The sequence below is a fragment of the Mirounga leonina genome, unplaced genomic scaffold (genome assembly GCF_011800145.1).
Source record: "Mirounga leonina isolate KUSES-001 unplaced genomic scaffold, KU_Mleo_1.0 Mir_104, whole genome shotgun sequence".
NCBI classification, from domain to species: domain Eukaryota; kingdom Metazoa; phylum Chordata; class Mammalia; order Carnivora; family Phocidae; genus Mirounga; species Mirounga leonina.
Window position 1 is genome coordinate 17,435,491 of NW_023270231.1, and position 21,935 is coordinate 17,457,425.

General features: G+C 47.6%; 1 long non-coding RNA gene across 12 annotated transcripts in view; it reads left to right on the top strand.

Annotated features, from left to right (window-relative positions):
* LOC118016873 overlaps nucleotides 1-21,935 on the top strand; it is a 288,291-nt gene that overhangs the window by 225,673 nt on the left and 40,683 nt on the right. The window contains exon 2 of one of the 12 annotated variants that reach the window (XR_004680968.1): nucleotides 2,541-2,741. The exons of 9 other annotated variants lie outside the window; for them this stretch is intronic. This is a non-coding gene — a long non-coding RNA (uncharacterized LOC118016873). Of the gene's footprint in view, nucleotides 1-1,542; nucleotides 2,742-17,819; nucleotides 19,013-21,935 lie in introns of those variants that run through there. 2 more of the 12 variants (XR_004680966.1, XR_004680963.1) reach the window with 2 other exon arrangements.

Below are 21,935 nucleotides of genomic sequence, written 5' to 3' on the forward strand. Positions count from 1 at the left end.
AAGTTCATAAAACCATTTTTGGAAACGGAAGAGTCCAGCAGTCTTACCTGCTGGGAAGTGGAGTCTATTTTGTGCTGGAAGCCACTTTATTTACCAACACCCGACCTCGATCTGTGTCAGAGCACATGCTGAAGGATCTAGAGGCACACAGGTCAAATCCTGTTACAACCAGCACCTGGGGGTGGTGGTTCTTCCTTGCGTCAAGTATTTCCAGGTAGAAGTGGCCTGAGGCTTGGAAATATTTTTGACATAGTGTGCTTTTTGTTGCTTATGGGATTGGATTTTTTGGGGGCATAAATAGCATGAATTCCAGTGCAAACACAGACTTCCTTATATCATTTGCAGGTAGATTAACATCACTTTTCTTAGTGTTCTATGACAAACACTGCCAAATTGAGGCACTTGGACTATTAGAAATCAACTTATTTAAAAGCCACTATGACATGTATTAAATGGAGTTAAACCAAAGGCAGATAGGCAGTTCTTTTGGGAGCAGGAAGAAAGAAGGTAATAATGAGTTCAAGTGTAGAATTATACAACCAGTGGGCCAAGAGCTGCCATTTTTTTTGAGCATCTTCTTAATATTGGACACTCTTCTCCCTATGAGTTTTCATTCAGTGAGAACCAATCAGATTGCCTGGGTTTGACTCTCAGCTTTGCCATTTTCCAACTGTGTGACAGAGAAAAACTTCCTTACCCTCTCTGTGCCTCCTCTTTCCTCATCTGTAAAATGGAGATAATAGTGGTCCTCATCCTCGTGGCAGGATTGGGAGAGTAGGAGGTTATCCGCAGGAGGCATTTAGCACTGAAGTGGGCTTACAGGAAGCACTCAGTAAACATTAGCAGTTCTTACCTTTTGCTTTCAAAAATACGCTAAGTAAGTTTTCTCTTACTCATTTTGTGAATGTCTGCTATGGGCTCACGGAGGGTTAACACACTGCCCAGAACCACACAGCTCGTTTGGGGCAGAGCTGGGGCTTGAACTCAGACCTCTCTACCTGTGGAACTAAATCCAATGAAGAACAAGAGTGGGCCCTTGTGTGATCTGAGGCAGGCAGATGGTGGGTGGAAGGAGGTGAGGTGACTTTGAGCAGTAGGGCCACTCCCATATTGTTTCTTCTGGGGTTGGTATGGGACCTTCTATTTCACAAACGTGAGAAGAAAAACATTATTGTTACCTGAAAATTGGTTGGCCTAAGAGGAATTCCATTTTAGGAGAAAACAGCTCCTGTGGTTAGGAGAACACTTTAGTGTGCCTGTTTGGTTTGAAATGTGAGGCCCACAGGGCAGACCCATCACACTAGCTCTTACCCTACGAGACCCAATGGCTCCTTCTTCTGGGGAATACTTTGTCAATCCCCTTGGCCATCCTGAAATGAAATGAAATGTATCTGGACACATAATTCCTTCCCTCAAATTAATATTTGCCCTAGTTATAATAGAAAAGAGGGAAAAAAGTAAATGATAAAATAACATGGGCATCAGTACCTAGCCACATGGGCACGGCCACACTGGGAGACGTATTTGAAGTGGTCAAATACGTGCTCCCAACTATAATGTCTAAGTTTAGATTTAAGAGAAGTAAACAATAATCAGATGAAGATCGTTGAAACTTCCTTCATAGTTAATAGCCTGAATTAAGAGTCAACTAAGTATATATGTCTGCTTAAAACATAGAATCATCTAGAAATGTAGACAGACACAGGTGGGTTATATGGGTTACTCATGTACCTCGAGCAGCGTTGCTGTCAGTGACAGATTTTTTTCTGAAATGATGATTCAAATGTTGGTAACATTCCAAATAAAACAAAATAAAATCTTCTCTAAATTTACACAGGAGTTACATTCTGGGAAACTCAGTGTATATTAAACTGTGCAAAAAAAATCCCCCACATTTTGTGTTTATGTGTAAAGCTGAGCTAGGTTCCCAGTCGGATCATTGTAAACAGGTTTTTCAGCTACACCGATGTCTGATGGATCATTCAAAGGGTGTGTGGGATTAGAAATCAAAATATGAAAGGTGAAACTAGAAAACTTGTAGAAGGAAACAAAGGGGTAGGCAAAGATTATTTGGGACCAAAAATTATTAACCCTAAAGGAAAATTTGATGAATTTTACTGTCTTGGGATTCTTTTTCACCAAGTGACACTTTTAGGAACATGGAAAGACAAGAATGAGAGAAGCTACTTCTAATCACCTATTCATGGGAGAAGTCACATACAGAATGTATAAGGAGCTACAGATTAATAAAAGCAAAGGCAAGCAACCTGACGGAAAACGAGGTAGAAGAGTTGAGTGGACAGTTCACAGAAAAGGATACCCAAATGGCCAGGGACCACAGTGCAATAGCATACTATGCGCCCCAGAATGGCTACCATGAGACAGACAATGTAAATGCTGGTGAAAAAGTGGGGCAACGGGCAACTCTCCTACTGTGTGGGTGGGAATGGCAGTTGCCACGCCAATTTTAGGACACTCTTTGGCAAATATGTACCAAGGCTGTGAAATGCCTGTCCCGTGATGCAGCTCTTCACTCCTAGGTGTCTGCCCAGCAGAAATGGGTACATCAATGAATCAAGACAATGTTCGAGGCAGCACTACTCCTAAGAGCTCCAAACTGGAAACAGCCCATGTACCCACCAAGAACTATATGCAGCCACATGGAGGAATCTCACAAACATGATGGCGAGTGGAAGACACCAGACACGAAAGAAGACATGGCATGAAGCCATTTCCAGGAGGTTCAAAATAAAGGGGGGGAGGGCAGATTCCTAGTGTTAGAAGTCAGGGTGGTGGTTATCCTTGGCTGCAGGGGAGTCCAAAGGAGCTTTGAGGGTTCTGATAATCTTCTGATTTGGGTCTGGCTGCTGGTTCCATGGATGTGTACATGCATTGAGTGGACACTTGGGTAGGTGTGGTCTTCTACATGCATGCCACAGTTCAATCAGTGTATGGTAAATATTGGAAAAAATTAAACCCCACTAAGTGCCACTGGTTCCCTGCCAATCACTGGAACAGCTAAAAACGCTGTACGGATTTCCAAAATGTTCCCAAAGATCCCCCCGTGAGAACCACTGGCCCAAGCAGAAGGGGTAACACAAAGAAATGGATGAATTCTCAACATGGGCAAGTCATAGGGATTGAGGGGTTTATTGGCTCACACCCAGGAGGAGATGGGAGGAAGAGTCTATAGCGGAATCCCAGAAGCAAGGATGGGGGCTGGAGCTTGGAGGGGTTGCTCTAAAGCAACCTGGGATGCAATCCCATATACTGGGCTGTGCGGTCTGCAGTAGCAGGGGCACCACCTGGGGGCCCTCTGGTGGCCGTGCCTGTGCCTACGTGGCATGGATGCTGAGGGCCGAGTGCTGGAGGTGGTGATCCGCCAGATTAGTGGACCCAGTGGGGTACAGAGTGAGAGTCTCTGGGGTCTGCATCCACTGGGTGTCTAGGGGACCAAATCAGTGAGGGGGATGGCCAGTACTTCCTGGGATATTTCTGAGCCCAAAGAACAAGCCACGAGTTCACTGGTCACAGGTGGGATTATCCGAGGCAGCAGACCACTAGTGACCAGGTGGGAGGGAACATGGCTCTGGATGCTAGCAGGTCCGAGCCAGTACCCAGGCCAGGGCCCCTCCCTTCCCATGCCAGGATGGGGTATGGAGGGATATGTGGCCCCTCCCATGCATACTTGGTTGCAGAGGTGCCTCGTGGGCATCACCAGTCTGAACAAACTAGGCAGGTGAGTTAGAGCCAAGTCTTAGACCCTCACCTCCCTGGGTGTTAAGCCTTTAGTTGCTGGGTGATGTGAGTCTGAGGGCTACAAGGGAGCAACCAGGGGTAGACTGGAGCGCACTAATGGGACTTGGAGCAACTTTTTACAACCTACGTGGTGGTGGTTAAAATTTATCAGCCAGTACACCTGTGCATTTATATATTGGCTGAAGGTCAGCCTAGCCTGAGTACTGCTCAGAAGAGAACCGAAGAGAAGCAGGGGGCGGTCATCTGAAAGACATTTTTATCCAAGAGACAGGCAGCATACACTTCTGTCTTATAAACAATTGTATAAGCCACTTGAACAAGAATTCAAGAAACAGAACATCCTGGCCCACAAAGTGGGCTGAGGCTTTTCACTGGGTGTCCATTCTACACGGACTGAGAGAGGAAGAGGCATCTCAGCCAGAAATCAGCCCAGGGAGAGATGGTCTCTCAGTTAAGATTAAGTTCAGCTGCTATGAAAGCACCATGCCCAGAAGAGCAATAGTCAGCAAAATAATGCTGACTTTTCTCTCATTTAAAACAGCTCTACAAATAGTCCAGGGCTGGAGCGGTGGTTTCATGGTCACTGGGTTGTCAGGCTCCATCACTATTTCTGTTTCACCAGCCTTAGCCTTTGCTTTCATGCTTATTTTGCCTCATGGCCCAAGGAGGCTGTTGGAGCCCCAGCTATCTCTTATGTACTCCAGAAAAGAGGATGGAAGGAAGGGCAAAGAGATACTCCATCTCACTGTTTCGCTTTGAAGGAGTGTCCTTGACCTTGCCTAATGAAGACTTGGAGTAATTTCCAGGATATCACAGGAAGCGTGGGAGCAGCAAGGCCACACAACAACAGAGATGCCTCACAGGTAGTCAGATCTGGAGTAAGCATTTTGCTTATTGGAGGAAAGAGCATATTAGAGGAAAATGGAACCTCTTAGAAATCAGTGTGATTTAAGATGAGCACAGGGGGATGGAGTTAGCAACAAGAGCCCTGGGCCCAAAAAGCAACCTGGCAGACGGCAGAAGGTTAGGCTCAGTTGAGTCTGGATGCTGGAAGAGAAAGAGGAGCCAGTCAGACAAGAGCAGCAAGTGACCTCGGATGCACCTGCCCGGGGGGCTCCCTGCTCCTTGGCAATGTGGGTCCGGTGTGAATGCTGGTTCAGTGCCATGTGACCCCTGTGCCTGCATCCAAGTCATCCCACACAGGTGCCCCAGGTATCCAGCTTCCCGGAGTCCTTCCTGAGCCCTTTCCCAAGACATCCAGGACCCTCAGACCCAGGGCAGTAGCTCCATCACACAATCAAGTCTCTTAAGTTTAACTTATGCAAGACTGCGTGCGCTCAGTGGTGGGATATGAAACATAACTTTTTCTTTGTGATGCTGGGACATTCTGGAGCCTTGAGAAAGTCTATCAGCTGGCTTCTTCTGATGGCTGAGCATGAGGACAATCTTAGCATCCCTGTGCCACAGGCACTTGAGTAAGAATCCAGCCCCACTACTGGGCAGGTGTAAGAAATCCTGCACTTCATAGCCATTGGCCCCTAACCCTACCATTGCCCCCAACCCCAGCCTCAGAGCTCATTGTTCCCCTGATATCTTTTGAGCATCTTCTGTGTGCTTCTAGGTGTTCTAGGTGCTGGTGGGCAGGTCTGTCCCTGAAAATGCAGGGCCCAGGCAGAGGTACGAAGGGAGGTCCCCATATCATCTGTCTCAACAGTTAAGAGTTCTAATCAAGCTAACAAGCCAGTAAGTACAATATGCTCTAAGGGTTTCTCTTGAAAAATGTGCAAATTTCATAACTTTTTGGAAGGTCAGCTTCACATTCAGAGTCCTTGGATGTCTTGAAGCTCCAGTTGGGGTGTGGCCCCCATGGAGAATCAGCTCCCCACAATGGCGGCCACCTTCTCTTTCCATCCCATGCAAGGGGCTCCATGCACAGTGTGTGACACCTGCATGTTGTCCTTTCCTCCTGTGAGCAGCCATCCTTGGCCATGTCTTAGCCTCAGGGGCTGCATAAACTGGGGCACTTCCCAGCCCTACAGTCCTGGAAATGGGCTTGAGCATTTTGGGGATCTAGGATCAGCCCTGTCTAAAATTCTGGGTCCAATAGGATTTGGAGATGATTTGGGGCTATTTGCCCCTTGAGCCTCTGCCCTTCACTAATCTGGGGGATGAAGGGCAGGGTTAGATATGGCTAGGCATGCCTCCCTTGGGTAGCCTGCCCCAAACCAGGGCCAACTGCAGTTGTGTGGCCCCCCTGCCCAATTGCATTCCTTGTGTGCACCTCCTTTTCCTCCTCCTCCTAGCGCCTAGTGCCTGACCTTCCTACTCTATATCCGTACCGTGAGTTCTAACCTTGGACCACAGGGTGTGTAGGCCCTTTGTAGGATACTCAGGACAGAGCCACTTGTAGATCAGTAGTGAAACTTGGATTAGCTAGAGCTCAGAGGGGCATGGGGGAGTGGGAACACCCCAGGCCCCATGGAGGCAGACTGACCTGGGTTCGGCGGTGGTCTCTACCTCGTACCAGTGGCCTGGTGTATGGCCCTTCATTTCCAAGAACTGTTTTCCTTACGCATTCCTTCAAAGGCTTTGAGGGGATTGAAGGGATGCCCTTGCAAAGCCCCTAGCCCAAATGCCCAGGGTCCCCTTCTCCCTATGTCCTTCTCTTTCGTTTTAGCTTTTCCTGGTAATTCTCCATTTAATTATTAATAGTTCTTACTTATTGAGCATTATTTGCTAGGCACTTTTGAAAGCACTTTATATATGTTAATACTTTTAAGACTTACCATGACTCTTTCAAAGAGAAGTAGGCCAATGTGTAGCACATATTTTAAACTCTGCCTTTAGTAAGTTTGCCTTTAACTATGCACAGGGGCAGTTTCAAAGTGTGCACGGCTGATCAGTGATCACATGTGAACTCGCTAAAACATGCACATTCTCAGGCCCCAGCCCAGACCCACTGAATCAGAAACTATGGGGGTGGGGCCCAGCCATCTGTGTGCAACACGACCTCCAGGTGACCTTGATATGTGCTCAAATTTGAGAACCATTGGCCTCATCTTTCCATGGGTTCAGCTGCCCTGTGTAATGATTAATAATAACCATGGCTAACACTTTTTTGAGTTTTGGTGTGTGCCAGGCACTGGCTAAATGCTTTGACGTGGGTTTTCTCCCTCATTTCCAAAGTATTCTACGAGGCTATTAATATCCCCATTTTATAGGCAAGGAAACTAAGGCATGGAAAGATTGACTGTTCAAGGTCACCCAGGCCTGAACTCGGTATCTGCTTCTGTGTTTTCACAGTGGTTGTAATGATGACACAGAGGCATGGCAACATTTTTAAAAAATCTATTCCCTGAAATCCTTGCAACCTCAAGGGTTTTTCTTAAATAGTGGTTGACCAGAAAATGTGACTGATGGGAACTGGCCTGTTCTCAGGGTATCTGACTAATCTAGGCTTTCCTTTGGTCTGGGTGGCATGTCCAGATGCCCACAGGGCCAGGCAGGTGACATAGCAGGCATAACAGGTGACAGGCAGTGAGGTGGTCCCCAGGTGAGGCAATAGAGCTTGGTGAGGACTGTGGTGAGCTGGGGTGTATGCCACTCCACAGCCCCAGAGAGATGTTACCATGTGATGACGTGGGCTCCTTTCACCCCATTTTATAAGCAAAAACAGAAATCTGGATTTTATGTGAAGTCTCCCAGTTTTAAAACTGACCCCCAATTCAGGTTTTCAGACACCATGAAGGCTGAACAGAAGACATCTGGGGGCCAGATCTGGCCCAAGGGCTGTTCCATTGCCACTTCTGTGTAGCCCTCTTCAATGTTCAAGGTGCAGAAGGTAGTCTGCATTGGTTGATTTAGCCGTATTTCCCCAAATCAGTCTCCTGAATTAATTACTGAATTTTACGCATTTTCAATCTCACCCGGGGGCCAACAGCCAGCCAGCTATGCAAGGGAAAAAAAGAAGGGAGCAGGGAATTGAGTTGGATGTCAGAGATCCCAGAAGTTCTGCACTGGGGTTGGCAGGTTCTCTTCAGCCCACAGTGGCGGAGGTCCTGCGGTCCCGCGGTCCAGCCTTTCATGAGCCTGCTTTTCAGCCTCTGCGGTGCCTGCGGGGCCGACAAGGAGGTGTTGCGAGCTCCCCCTAGTGGGCAGACAAAGGCACTGCCGACAGCCGGAGGTCTGCGAGCGTGAACTTCCTGGGGCCAAGTCCAGGTGCGGAAGCTGGAAAATTGGAAAATGACCCAGGTGGTGGTGGGGGGCGGAGCAGGAAGGCAGCCGCTCCCTGCAATTCCAGAACTACTCGAGATGTTAACAATATAAGTAATAATACTATAATAAGTATAGTGACCATATTAAAAATAAATAGAATGACATAATAGTTGATATTTACCAGCTGAAGATTTACAGTTCAGAAGAGGTTTTTCTTAATGTGTCTATTTAATCGTTAAAAACACAACACTCTAGTAACACATAAACGTATTCTCATTGACCAAGATTCAAGTGGTATGGAAGAACATACTACACATATTTTTAAGGTCTTTAGAAAACTTTTTTAAAAATTTTTTTTAGAGAGGGAGAGAGAATCTTAAGCAGGCTCCATGCCCAGTGCAGACCTGGACGCGGGGCTCCATCTCACAGCCCTGAGATCATGACCTGAGCCAGAATCAAGCCTGACGCCAGTCTGACACTTAACCAACTGAGCCACCCAGGCACCCCAAGAAGACTTTCATTTTGAAATAATTCTGAACTTACTAAAAAGTTGCATGAATAGCACAGACTTTCCATACACCTTTTACCTGCTTATCAATTGTTATTATTTTGCCACATTTGCTTCTTTATCATTTGCTATCTCTAAATACATATTACTATTTTTAAGAACTGAGCCACTTGACAGAAAGCTGTAGCATGAGACTCCTTCACCCATAAGTAGTTCCGTGGGTATTTCCTAAGAACAGTGTTATTCTTTGCCATGGCCCCAGTCCAGTTATCAGAATCAGGAACATTAACATGGAGGCAAACTATGTCATCTACAGACCTTATTCCGATTTCACCAATTGTTGCAGTAATATCTCTTGTAACATTTTTTGTTGATCCCTATTACAGAATATGAAAGTACAGAAGTTTTCCTCACCTTCTCCCTTGGCCAGCTGTAGGGTGCATACCCCTGAGGGGTCTCTCTCTCATTTTCCTCAATGAAATCATATTTCCTACTTATTTGTGTGCCTTGAGAGCTCTTTTCAATCTCTTCCCCAGCCCGCCAAGGTAGAACTTTCTAGTCTTATTTTATACCAAAAGGAACAGTCTCAACCTGATGGGAAAGTGCCTTTGGTGTCAAGGCTGGAACTCCAGCCCTGTCCTGTGACACTAGGTTTCCCAAGCTTGCTAAGAAAGCAGGAGAAGGTGAAGGGAAAGCCTTGTCCTCCAGGGTTATTCCAAGTGCTGCCCCATCTCCCTGGACCCTTTGGCAGCATTTGGAACAACCCTGGCACCTCCTCCTTGAGACAGCCTCCAGCTGGCTTCCTGGACACCTCTCCCTCCCAGTTCTTCTCCTCCCTCCCCCCTGCTCTTTTTGGGTCTCTCCTCGGGTCCTCTACACTCAGCACTAGGGCTCAGGGCTCAGTCCTGGACACCCCTCCCCTCTACCTGCACTCCTATGTGGGTGAGTGCATAACCTCCTAAGGAGAGAGAGCACCCAAATGTTGGGGACTCCCAAGTTTGTACAGCTAGCCTGGCATCACCAGTGAACTCTAGGCTCACATACCCCACTGCTGACTTGACATTTCCTCTTAGATTTCCAATGGGTGCCTCATGCTTAAAATGCCCAGATGGAACTCCTGATTCCCAGTCCCAGCCAGATCCCATTTGTCCTCACCTCAGTAGGTGGTGGCTCTGTGTTTCTGGTTGCTCAGGTTGAAACCTGGAGTTGTCTCCGATGCCTCCCTTCTCTCTCATACTCCACATCCAGTCCAAGAGAAACATCTGATCAGTTCTGCCTTCAATTCCACTTCCAAGCCCTTCTCATCACCTCCATGGCTGTCCCCCAAGTCTCCCCACCTGGATGATCACAGAAATCTTCTAACGAGTCTCCCTGCTTCTTCTCTAACTGACTTAGAGCCTATTTCCTACACAGAAGACACAACAACGTTCATAAAACATAAATTAGATCCTGTCACATCCGTGCTCTAAGCGCCCCAGTGACTTCCCATGTCAGAGTAAATGCCTCCCCTACCTCTCTCATTTCTCTCCCAGAATTCCTGTCCTTGCTCTCTTCCAGCCTCACTGGCTTCCTTGCTGTTGCTTGAATGCACAAGCACACTTCTACCTCAGGGGTTTTGTCTGGCTGCTGCCTCTGCCTGGAATGTTCTTCTCTCTGATATTCCCATTGTTCTATGTCTTCCTCTATGACTTGGTGAACTGTCATCATTCAGTGAAGCTTCTCCTAATTGTTCATTCATTCAGTACATTTATTCATTTCTTCAACAAATATTTGTTGACAGGCACCACTCTAGGTACGAAGGAAACATCTTTAACAAGATTCTCACCCACATGGAGAAAGACTATAAACAATAAGATAATAGGTCAATGATAACTATTTAAAAGGGGGAGGTGAGCAGGCAAGGGAGATTGGGTGTGCTGGAGGAGTAGCAATTTAAAATTGGGTAATTGGGGCAATTCATAAAATGCCATTTGAACAAAATTTTGAAGAGGTGAGGGCTTGAGTCATGAGGACACCTGTGGGAAGAGCATTATAGGCAGAGGGAACAGCCAGTGCAAAGGCCCTGAGGCAGGGAGCCTTCCTGCAGTTTCAAAGAACAGCAAACGCTCCGGCGTGGCTGGAGTGGACGAACAAGGAGAAGGAGTAAGAGACAGGAGGACAGAGGAGGAAGGAATTCTGTGGGGTGGAAGACGATAGTGTCCAGATCTTTATTCTGAGTAAAGCAGTGGCCACCAGAGAGGGCACCGTAGCAAACACCCTCCTTCTTCCAGTCCCCACACTCCCTGCCTTGCTCTGTTTTCATCACTGAGCAAACTTATGTACCAGGCCCCTTCCTAGGTTCTGGGGACACAACAGGATGTTGCTGGTGGCTGCCCTCAAAGACTCCCCAGGCAAGCAGAAGGGACAGGGGAAGGATGAACGCACAGGGGGCAAGTGGAGGGCTTCGTGGCATGATAGGGTCCGAGGCACCCGGCTGTCTGTAGCCCGTGGTTGTGGTGGCCTGGCTAGGGGGCTTCATCAGGGAGCCTGGCGGCTGCAGCCCATCCCTAGCAGGAGTGTTGACCAGGGTCTGTGGAGTGAGTGTGATGACAGAAGCGGGGTCTTCCTTGCTCAGAGAAGGAGGGTGGAGGGGACTTGGGATCAGCAGCTGTGGTCTTCGCTAAGCACACAGAGGAGGCTGCCTGCCCCCATCCCAGCGTGCTGGAGGGGCTGAGCTGCCCCCACCAGTTCCCGAACCCCAGAGGGGAGTGGGGGGCGGAAAAGAAAGGGCTGGTGTGCACATCTCCCAGTCCTTTGCTTTGTTCTCCATGCTTTATGAGATACTATCCCCAGATTTCATGCTCCCTGGGACTCCAAGACTGTGGGCCGTGAAACTGCGCCCTGAGGAGTTTTGTCCCTGAGGGACCTGGGTCTCAGCCCTGACTTGGTCCTGCTGGAGCTGTTGTAGAAAAGGGATCACTGGTGTCCTGGGAGCCAGGGTTGATGTCCAGTGGGTCATGGGACGGGTTCGATTCCTGAAGGCCTGAGTGTCCCTGCTTCATAGCGTCTCAGTTGGTAATTGACAATGCCAGGCCCACAGTCTGTCCGTCAGCCTTTCATTCATGCCGCGCCTTCTGCTGGACCCTCTGCGGGCGCTCGGGAAACAGAAACGGAAAGACACAAGTCTGCCAGGGTCGGCTGGAGAAGGCCAGCGGGTGAGCAGGTCCGGTACGGTGGGAGCAGTGCCATTAGTTTGGACCGGTGGCAGGGTGGTTCAGACGGGCGGGGCCACCAGGGCAGCCTCTGGTTGGGAAAGGCTTTGGATTAGTGTTCTATGCCTGCTCTAATAAATTGCCACAAACATAATGACTTCAAGCCGCATGCCTTTATTCCCTTTTCGCTCTGGAGACCAGAAGTCTGAGATCCATCTCACTGGCTAAGGTCAGGGTGTTGACAGGGCTGGCCCCTTCTGGAACCACCGAAGGTAGAAGATGTTCCTTGCCTTTTCCAGCTTCCAGAGGCTGACCCTACTCATAGCTCCTTCCTCCAGCTTTGAAGCATGTCATCCCAATCTCTGCTCTGTCACGACACGGCCTGCTTGTGATGATATTTAGGGCCCACCTGGATAACGTGTGACAATCTCCTGGTCTCCAGATCCGTAACTCACCACACGTGCAGAAACCGCCGTATGTGGCGGCATGAGTTCTGGGGTTCAGCTGCAGACATCTGGGGGCCTAGCACCGCTTCCTGGAGCAGATGACTGACTGTGAGGCAGGCGAGATGGGTGAGGGTGCTCCTGGTGGGGGACGGGCACCAGCAAAGGCCAGGAGGCATAGAAAAGGCTGGTACAGTGAGGGCAGAGGCCAGATCTCCAAGGGCCTGGGGCATCTTGTTACAGGAAGCCTGGCTTTGTCCTGGGGGAGGTGGGTCTGCCCTGAAACTGAAACATGGATAAAAGGTGGTTGTCTGGACCAGGGCCTCTCAGGACACAGATGTCACGCTCAGAGGGGCTGTTTACAAAGCGGTGGATGGGGTTCAGGATGGGGCCTACCTGGGACGGGGCAGTGATATGTGACCACCTCTTTGGGAAGGTGTAACCACCCCCAGGAGGCAGGCAGGGAGGAATGATCTGTACCAGAGAGGGTGGCCCTGTGGCCAAGAGTCTGCGGGAAAGGGATGCAGCTGACCCACCTACGTGACCTGGAAGGGAAGGAGCTGGGTTACGGATGCCCCAAGCCTGCTCTCCTCTTGCCCTCCCACAGCCTGCTGATACCCATCCCCTACGGGGCAGAGCAGAGAGGTGAGGGATGGGGTGGGGCGGCGTGGGGGAATGTCCAGCACAGATGTTACAGGGGCAGTGGAACAGCGGGGTCACTTGCAAGAAAGATCACTCTGACCACGCGTAGGAGGATGGATCTGAGTGGGAGACAGGGCGGAAGTGGGGGCCAGCTCATTCCAGAGGATCAAAATAGCACTTTTAAAAGATAAATTCCCCCCAAGTGAGGGTCTATTTACCCTGTGGGGTGTCTGGGATAGTTTTGGCATCAGCTGATGGGGTAAAATTCATCCCGTGCTGCCATCTTACAGTGTCCTAAATGCCTCCTGCTAAAGATCCTGCACCGGTGGGGAGCGCTCGGGCAGGCTTGGCTGCAAACCACAGAAACCACCCGCAACGACTTGAAGCAGAAAAAGAATTTATTACAGGACAGTAGGGGGCTCCCAGTTTCTCTTGATCAGCCTGGGGACCAGGCTGAGAGGCCCTGCAGTGGGGACATAGCCCAAATACACCACCACAGGACAGTTCCAGGGAGCGATCCTTTGAGCCCCGAAATGGACCTGGGCACTACCCTGGATCCTCTGCTGCCTCCATGGGAAGCTGCCTTATCTTCTCGCTGCTGGCTCTTAAAGTCTGGCTGCTGGTGCCTCTAACCGGTGAGCCTGGTCACTTGCCTGTTCTGGGAAACAGAGTTTCTGGCTTCTTTGGGGAGTCAGACACCCAGAAGGAGGGAATTCTCCAAAGCTGAGAAGGTTGTTCAAGGATACTGGGCATGCAGAAGGACACATATCCATTAGAAGGAAGTAAAGGTAAATTATTTTAAAGTTCAGGCCATCATATCCCTCATCCTCTGGACAGCATGTATTCTAGTGGCCTCTGTCATTAGGGAGAATAATATCTCCATATTATTCCTCCAGTATGCCAGTCCTATCCAGGGCCCTCCCCCTGAGGGATACAGGCACCCCAAAGTACGCCTTAGCTCTGGTTCATGTTGCTTTGTCATGAAGTGTACAGGCTTCTCATGGCCCATGCAGGCCACTGGGCAAGGTGGAGTACTGATTCAGTGCTCCCCTTGGGTACCCTTCACTTCCTTCCCCTTCCTCAGAAACATAGTGAGGGCCTAATCTGCTCTAGACTCTGGGGGGACATGAACATGATGCCGTCTGACTCCCAAGCTCTCTCAGACCCAATCTAGGAATCAGCAAGAGTCACAACCCTCTACCTACCATCAACTCCACGGAGACCAGTTGCCGAATGAGACCTGCCCAGAGGCCAAGGGCAGGCCCACAGTCCTGATTCTTCTGTATGTGTAATGAGTGAGATACCTTTAGTGGAGGATCCCAATACCTGGACTTGCCTGGAAACCTCCCTACTAGATCACCCCACTTATTAGGTACATTCTCTACTTTCTATGTTGCTGTAGCATTGCTAAATTTCTGCCTCTCCACAACAGAAGTCCCCTCTCTTCAGTTTTCAATATATTTTCCTTTAAATCCTCACTACAAACCCCCTTCTGGCAATCTGGTGTCATTTAGACTTTCCTGGACACTTCCTTCAGAGGCCTCCCAGCTTCTGCAGGATTAGGTTTATGTTCCAGTGGCACCCCAGGCCTGATACCAAACTTTATCCTGGTTATCTACTGCTGTGTAACAGACTACCCCAAAACCTAGCAACTTAAAACAACAGCAAACATTGATTAGCTTTCACAGCTTCTGTGAGTCAGCTTAGCTGGGTGATCTGGCTCTGGTGCTCTCATGAGGTTGCAGTCAAAATGTCAGCTGGAGTGGCCGTCATCTGAAGGCTGGATCGGGGCTGGAGGACCCACTTCCAAGGTGGCTCACTCAGATGGTTGGCAAGATACTGGCTGTGGTGAAGCCCTCCCTTCCTCTCCATATGGCTCTCTCCACGGGACTGCTTGAGCAACCTCACAACATGGCAGCTGGCTTCCCCCAGAGCAAGCATCTGAGAGAACAGAAGTCACAGTGTCCTATGACTTAGCCTTGGATGTCATTCACCATCCCTTCTACTGGTCACACTGACCAGCTCTGACTCAGTGTGAGGGGAGAACACACAGGTGCATGGATGCTAGGACGTGGGGCTCATGGAGGGCCATCTTGGAGCTGGTGACCACAAACAGTTAAAGAGAGAAAATATATGTTATATATACATGTTTTTCATTATAAAAGTAACATGTTATTTATAGAAATTTAGGAAAATTCAGATTAGTAAAAAGAAGATGGTAAAAACTATCCCATAACAGCTTCACTCTGAGAAAAACCACTGTCAACATTTGGGAGTATATCTTATTAGTCTGAGCTTTAAAAATTTTTACAACAGTTGGATAATACTGGACAAAATTGTTCATGACCTCTATTTTTTCATTTAAAAGTACAGTCACAAAATATACTCTGACACATCTTTTTTTAATGGCAGCATTGTATTCCTGGGAACTTTGAAAACCTGAGGCCTAGGTCCTATCCCCAGAGATTCTGATGTGATTGGTTTGGTAGAAGGGTAGGCTCAGGAGGTTTTTAAAGCCCCCAGATGATTCAGATATGCTGCCAAGGTTGAGGACTGCTACTCTAGGATATCTGGTCCTGCAGAGGTGTGTGTGTGTGTGTGTGTGTGTGTGTGTGTCCCAGATGCCTTCAAGTTTGCATATTCCCAAGGTCACAATTCTGGAGTCGTCCTTCCTGAGAACCCCATTCCATGTATTATGGAAGAGCCTGGGGATCTTTCCCAAATGTTCCCTGATCCCATCCCTGACCCCCCAGTCAGCCCTCCCTGCACTCTGTTGCCCCTCCCCACTCCACCTCACCCCCCACCACAAGGGCTTATGCCTTATTGGTCATTTCCTGCCTCTGATTTCCTGAGCACTCAGTCCCATTCCTGTCTGTCCCCTAGGACTGTTTCCTTCTTTCTTTCTGTCCATGTCAACTTAGTGCTGGTTTTCACTGACCACCAGCACACAGCTGTCAAGTTTAGCAGATGTTTCCTGGAGGTCTATAGTTAATGAAGGGTGTTGTTTCCAGAGTTAAATTACTCTGCCCTAAAGTCCTTGGGTTGACTCCTGCAAAGCCTTCTTCCTCCAGTGGTCAGCATGCTGCTGCTGGCCAGATTCCAAACTGCTGCTCCTTTCATAATCAGAACAATTCAACTCTCTTTTTCTGTGCATCTCCCCTACGTCCAGGTAGTTCCAAAAGAGATGCATTCTCTCTGTGAAGAATTGAGTGACTCTGTACTTCTCCTAGGTGAGCTGGCTCCAACTGCAGCCAGTGTTTAAAAAAAACAAAAACAGCATCTCCTTCTTTCTTCTATTTGTGCAAATCTTCAGGGATTCTAACAAGTTATCTTAATAGAGGACACTGCTGACTTCAGTGCAAGTATTCTGGCCAGAGATCCAGGGTCCTTAGATGAAACCCAATAGTTGGAGGGGTTAGGGGTTCCTTGGTTCTGGAGAAAGGCAGCTGGTGTCTCAGCAGATGTTCCTAAAGATTTGGGCTTGGGCCACATCTGTTCTGCGGGGAGAGCAGGAGAAAGGGAGGAAGGGAACAGGAGAAGAGAGCAAAGGAAGCTAAAGATTAAAATAGAATGATATGGTTGCCCCTAAAGTTAAAGTCTCTGGTCTCAGGAAAGGGCAGAGAGAAAAACATGGGGAGTCATAGTGACTCCAAGGCCCTGTGGTCCACCCTCCCTCAGATCCTAGTATCTGTAGCCAGCCTTGGCTGTATGGGATGGACACCTTCCAGCCAAGCTGCCTGGGAAGCCAGCTGCCTCTTCCTTTCCTTCCCTTATATTTTCCCAAGAGGGGAGAAGGCTTTGCTTGAAAAGTTCAATGTGGAACTTCACTGTGTATACCCATCAGATGAGTGAAAATTAGGAGGTCGTCTAATGCCAACTGTTGGCCATAGTGTAGGTGCAGAGGGGAGCCCTGCTTCTCTGCAAGGGATGAGGGCAGGTGCTGTCGCTCTGCCACTCTGCAGAGCAGCCTAGCCCACCAGTGCTGGTTCAGGTTAACTGTGTGAATCCCCTGCTGCTGACCGGGCCAGCTGCCACGCCTTGGTATATGGGCCAGAGACACTCTGTCCTAGGGGCACATGCAGAAGATGCTCATGCAGCAAAGGAGGCGATATGCACACAAATTGACATAATCTATAGAACAGACTACATTGAAATTCAAGGATACACATGAAACACATAGGAAGGCTGCCTACGAGGAAAGGGTTTGCGAGTGGGAACTGGAGGTTGTAATGGGTTAAAGGTGGTTCCGAATGCTTGGGGATTGCTTCCATCCAGAGCTGGGCTGATGCTTCTGGGTGCGCCTCTGACTGGCCAGTAGAGTACAGAAGAAGCGCCGTGCTGTCAGTTTCTGGGCCTGGGTCTTAAGGGATTGGTAGTTTCCACCCCCTTTCTCATGGAAGTTGGTCTCTGGGAGCTCTGAGCTGCCTTGCAATAAATCAACTATGCTGATCGCCCCAAACTAGAGAGGCCATGTTTTAGGAATTCTGGTTTGTGATCCTAACTGAGCCCAGCCATCCAGCCAGTCCCGACCCTCCAAGGTCACCAGATGTATAACTAAAGCCATCTTGGATGCTCTAGACCAGCCCACTTAAGCTGATGACCACTGACCTTAGTGGATGCCACGTGGGGCAGAAGAATCAACCACATGTGTCCTGCTAAATTCCTGATTCACAAAATGTGATATGATAATAACATCACTAAGTTTGGGGGCATTTTGTTGTCCAGCAATAAATACCAGGAAAAAGATTAAAGGGATTAAATCACGAAAGCCCTCGCACTGAGCAATGATGAGGTTTGGTGGCATAGAAGTATATACAAAGTCCTATGAACTGAGCCCTTCTGCCACTCTTCCGAGCAAGGAATAAAATTCCTGGATCTATCCATGCAACACCAGTGCTATGGGTGGGGAGGGGGAGGCCAGCGGATCCATGGAGAGACTACCGCACAGATTCCGTGCAGGTGACAAGGAGGGAATTTACTTTCTCATTCATTAGTTCCATAGCCTAGAAGTGGCACATACCTGGTCAGCTTGGCCACCATTAAAAATGTTATGGAAATATTAATATGTGTTCAGAGTTAAAATCATCTGAGATTAGAAATACGTTGAAATGTAATTCTTAAGGCAAGAGATAGCACACCAGCTCACCTGAATTAGAACTAACCGATATTCAATAAATACTCATTGTGTATCAGGCACAGTATCAGCATGGGGGCTAGAAATGAAGTAAGACACAGGTCTGCCCTGGGGGAACACAAAGAACAACATTAAACAATGAACTTGCACTCACCACCTGTCACAGACTGCTTCCTGAACTTGGAGTTCCTAGAGTTTCCTTAATGACATGATAATCTGCAGCTATTATAATATTTTTAAAAATTTTAGTGGGTTTTTCTAGGATGAAACCTATTTATATATTGCCCTTCTTCCAAAGCATCATTTTGAAGGATGATGGTTGCTACCAATATTTGATAGTTAAATTGCTAGATCATCAGGAATCTTCTTTTTTTTTTCCCTCCTAAAATATCTATGCAGGAAGATTCATTGTCAAAATTCATGGCTTCTGAGTGAACTGGAAAAAAAAAAGACTGTATTAATAGACTGTATTAATAAGAGTATGGGTTTTATTTCTAAATGTGTTAATTTAGATCCCATCTTATTGCAAAATGATTTGGGATAGCTTACATAAATATGCACCACATGAACTATTACAACTCAATAATGAAATGACAAGCCAATTAAAATGTGGGCAAAGCATTTTGAATAGACAGCTCTCCAAAGAAGAGGTACATGTGGCCAATAAGCACATGAAAAGGTGCTCAATGTCATTAGTCATCAGGAAAATGCAAATCAAAGCCCCAGTGACTTCATACCCACAAGGATACATTATTACTTCACAAACCAGAGTGCCTAAAACATAGCCTCTCCAGTTTGGGGCGATCAGCGTAGATGATTTATTGCAAGGCAGCTCAGAGCTCCCAGAGACCAACTTCCATGAGAAAGGGGGTGGAAACTACCAATCTCTTAAGGCCCAGGCCCAGAAACTAACAGCACAGCGCTTCTGCTGTGGGCAGTTAGGCAAGATACTTGTGTATCTATCTTTGGATCAATGACTGGCTTGATAGACTAAACTTGTATTTCTAAAGGGGGAAGCCAAACAGATGAACATAGAAGTCTATAAACAGACTGTAAGACCAGCTAAGATGCTGAGGCTGGTAAGAAGGTGATGGAGGAAGGCAAACAAGGAAAACAAAAGGTAAAACTAAAACCATTCATTTTTTAGAATACACTTTAAATTGTCAGTTTTAGATCAACAGAAACATCGTAAGGGCAATACAGAAGAGTTTTCACGTATTGCACACCCCGTTAACTCTATTATGAACATCTTCTATTAGCATGGTACATTCGTCACAATTAATGAACAAATATTGATACGTTATTACTAACTAATATTAACTCAGATTTCTTTAGTTTTTACCTAATGCCCGTTGTCTGTTCCGGGATCCCATCCAGGACTCCGCATGCAGAGCAATTAGTGACCGTGTCTTTTTAGGCTCCTCTTGGCTGTGACAGTTTCTCAGACTTTCCTTTTCCACCAGGTTTTTGATGACCTTGACAGTTTAAGGAGTACTGGTCAGGGATTTTGTAGAATGTCCCCGCACTGGAATTTGTTATTTTCCTCATGAGTAAAATGAGGTTGTAGCTTTTGGGAGGAAGACCACAGAAGTCCAGTGCCACACACATCACATCATGCGAGGGGAACATAGCGTCAACATGACTTCTCTCTGTTGTTGTTGACCTTGATCGCCTGGCCGAGGTAGGCTTTGTGAGGTTTCTCCTCTGTCAGGCTACCCTTTTCCTCGTTGGAGGAAGTCATCATGTGCAGCCCATACTTAAAAGAGCCAGGAGTTACGGTCCCCCTCCTGGAGGGTTGAGTAGCTACATCAGTTATTTGGAATTCTCAACAGGAGACTGGTCATTCATTTAGAATCTGTTATCAACCAAAAGGGGAGGTGGCGCAGGGAACACACAACTCTAGGTTTGAAATTGGTCTTATATCCTTTAGGGAAGAAGGGGGAGCTGGTGCCACTCAGGGAGAAGGGAGAGAGGAAGGCGAGTTGCTCACAAACCTAGTGAAAGGGGGGTGCTATGTTCCTGACTCAGGTGCCCCAGGCTGTCCCCACCGTACCACTCCTGCTGATGACATGCCCGAGAATCTTGACGTAATACATTCATGAGTTTCCCAAGCAATAATGGAAAAGTTTTCTTTCTTTTGCTCTGAGCAGATTGTTTAAAACAGAAAAAAAAAAAGGTCAATTCTAAAACCGCAACAAAATAATCTGTCACAAGAGTGTTTCTCCTCCTTCCTCCCTTCTTTGAGTAACTGGCCAGCACTGAGCTACACGCCTAGACCTCCTGAGATGACGTGCTATCCAGCGAAGGCCCCAGAATCACCTGATCAGGGCATATTGGGCCCTTGGGACTTGTGAGTGGGTGAGTCCCAGGTCTGGGAGAGTGCCACCGAGATTTTTTACACTCTGTGATGAAAGGAAAGACTCTTCTGGATTGGATTGTTTAATGAAAGGCAAAAGTAATTTGGAAAAAACCAAATGGCTGCTAAATACAAAGGTTATTTTTACTGTAGAGGGCCAGCCATCTAATAAAATGCCACCATTGCCAAAGTGTGTCTCTCCCCCATCCCCAGGAAACTTTACGGGCACCTAAGTGTCTGTCCTTTTGATTATGCTGTGAATGTCTCAGGAAGTTCCGTGAGAGCCTGGCCAAGGTCATGGAGTCCCTGCCAGTGGATTTGGTGTCACCTAAGGGCTGAGGTTTATTTCCAGGAGAGATTGAGGTTTCCTTGTGTGACAGTCACATAATGCTTCCTTAGTGCTCTCCTCTTCAGGCCATGAGCTGCGCCCACACGTTGGCTCAGGGGCTGCTGGAGACATTGTCTGAAGTCTTGGTGGTTCTGTTCTGGAGCTGCCTGCAGACTCTGAGGTGTGGGATGCAGTTTCGTCCTAAGTTCAGGTGTCTTGTGCACAAATCCCTTGCAACCGGACAGAAAATATCCTCTGATGGCTGTTTGTAGACAGGTTTAGGGCTAAACATGGTGTCTGCATTCCTGAATCCTGGCTTGGAAGCCATTGCCTTCCTAGCAGGTATTTGAAATCAGCTTTCAGACTTTCCCCAATGCTTGCTGCACGCTTCACCTCCTCTTACAGAGAGACCAGCAGAGCGATGGCAAGACCAGGTCCGACTCCTACGGCTATCATTACTTACTATTTGACCTTGGACAATTCACTAGCACCTCTCTGCGCCTCCGTTTCTATAATTGCGAGAAGGGATGACAGGACACGATGTCTGCACAATGTCTGAGAAACAGTGGATTGCACAAAATAAAGCGAGTGAATGGTAAAGAATACATTTCCTCTTCTGACACAGAGCCCCAGCTCTTGATTCTTAAAAAACTCAATGATTTCACATTTCTACTACATAAAAGAAAGAAAGAAAAAGAAAGAAGAAAGAAGAAAGAAAGAAAGGAAGGAAGGAAGGAAAAAAGAAAGACCTTAATTTTTACAGCAGCTTTAGGTCCACAACCAAATTGAGAGGTAGGTACAGAGATTTCCCACATATCCTCTGACCCCACACACGCACAGCCTCCCCACTATCAATGTCACTCATTGGAGTGGGATAGTTGTGACCAAGGACAGAACTAGACATCATAGTCATCCACAGTCTGTGGTTTACCTCAAGGTTCACCCTTGGTGTTGTGCATTCTATGGGCTTGGACAAAAGTATGACATATATCCACCACTGTCGTATCATACAGAGTCTTTTCCCTGCCCTGAAAAGTCCTCTGTGCTCCGCCTGTTCATCTCCCCACCCCATTCCTGGCAACCACTGATCTTTTTACTGTCTCCATAGTTTTGCCTTTTCCAGAATGTCATATAGTCAGAATCCTATGGTTTATAGCCTTTCCAGACTGGCTTCTTTCATGTGGTAATCTGCATTTAAGTTCCTTTGTGTCTTTTCATGGCTTGATAGCTCACTTCTTTTTAGCCCTGAGGGATATTCCAGTGTCTAGATGCACCACAGTTTATTTATCCATGCACCCACTGAAGGACATCTTGGTTGCTTCCAAGTTTTGGCAATTATGAATAAAGCTGCTATAAACA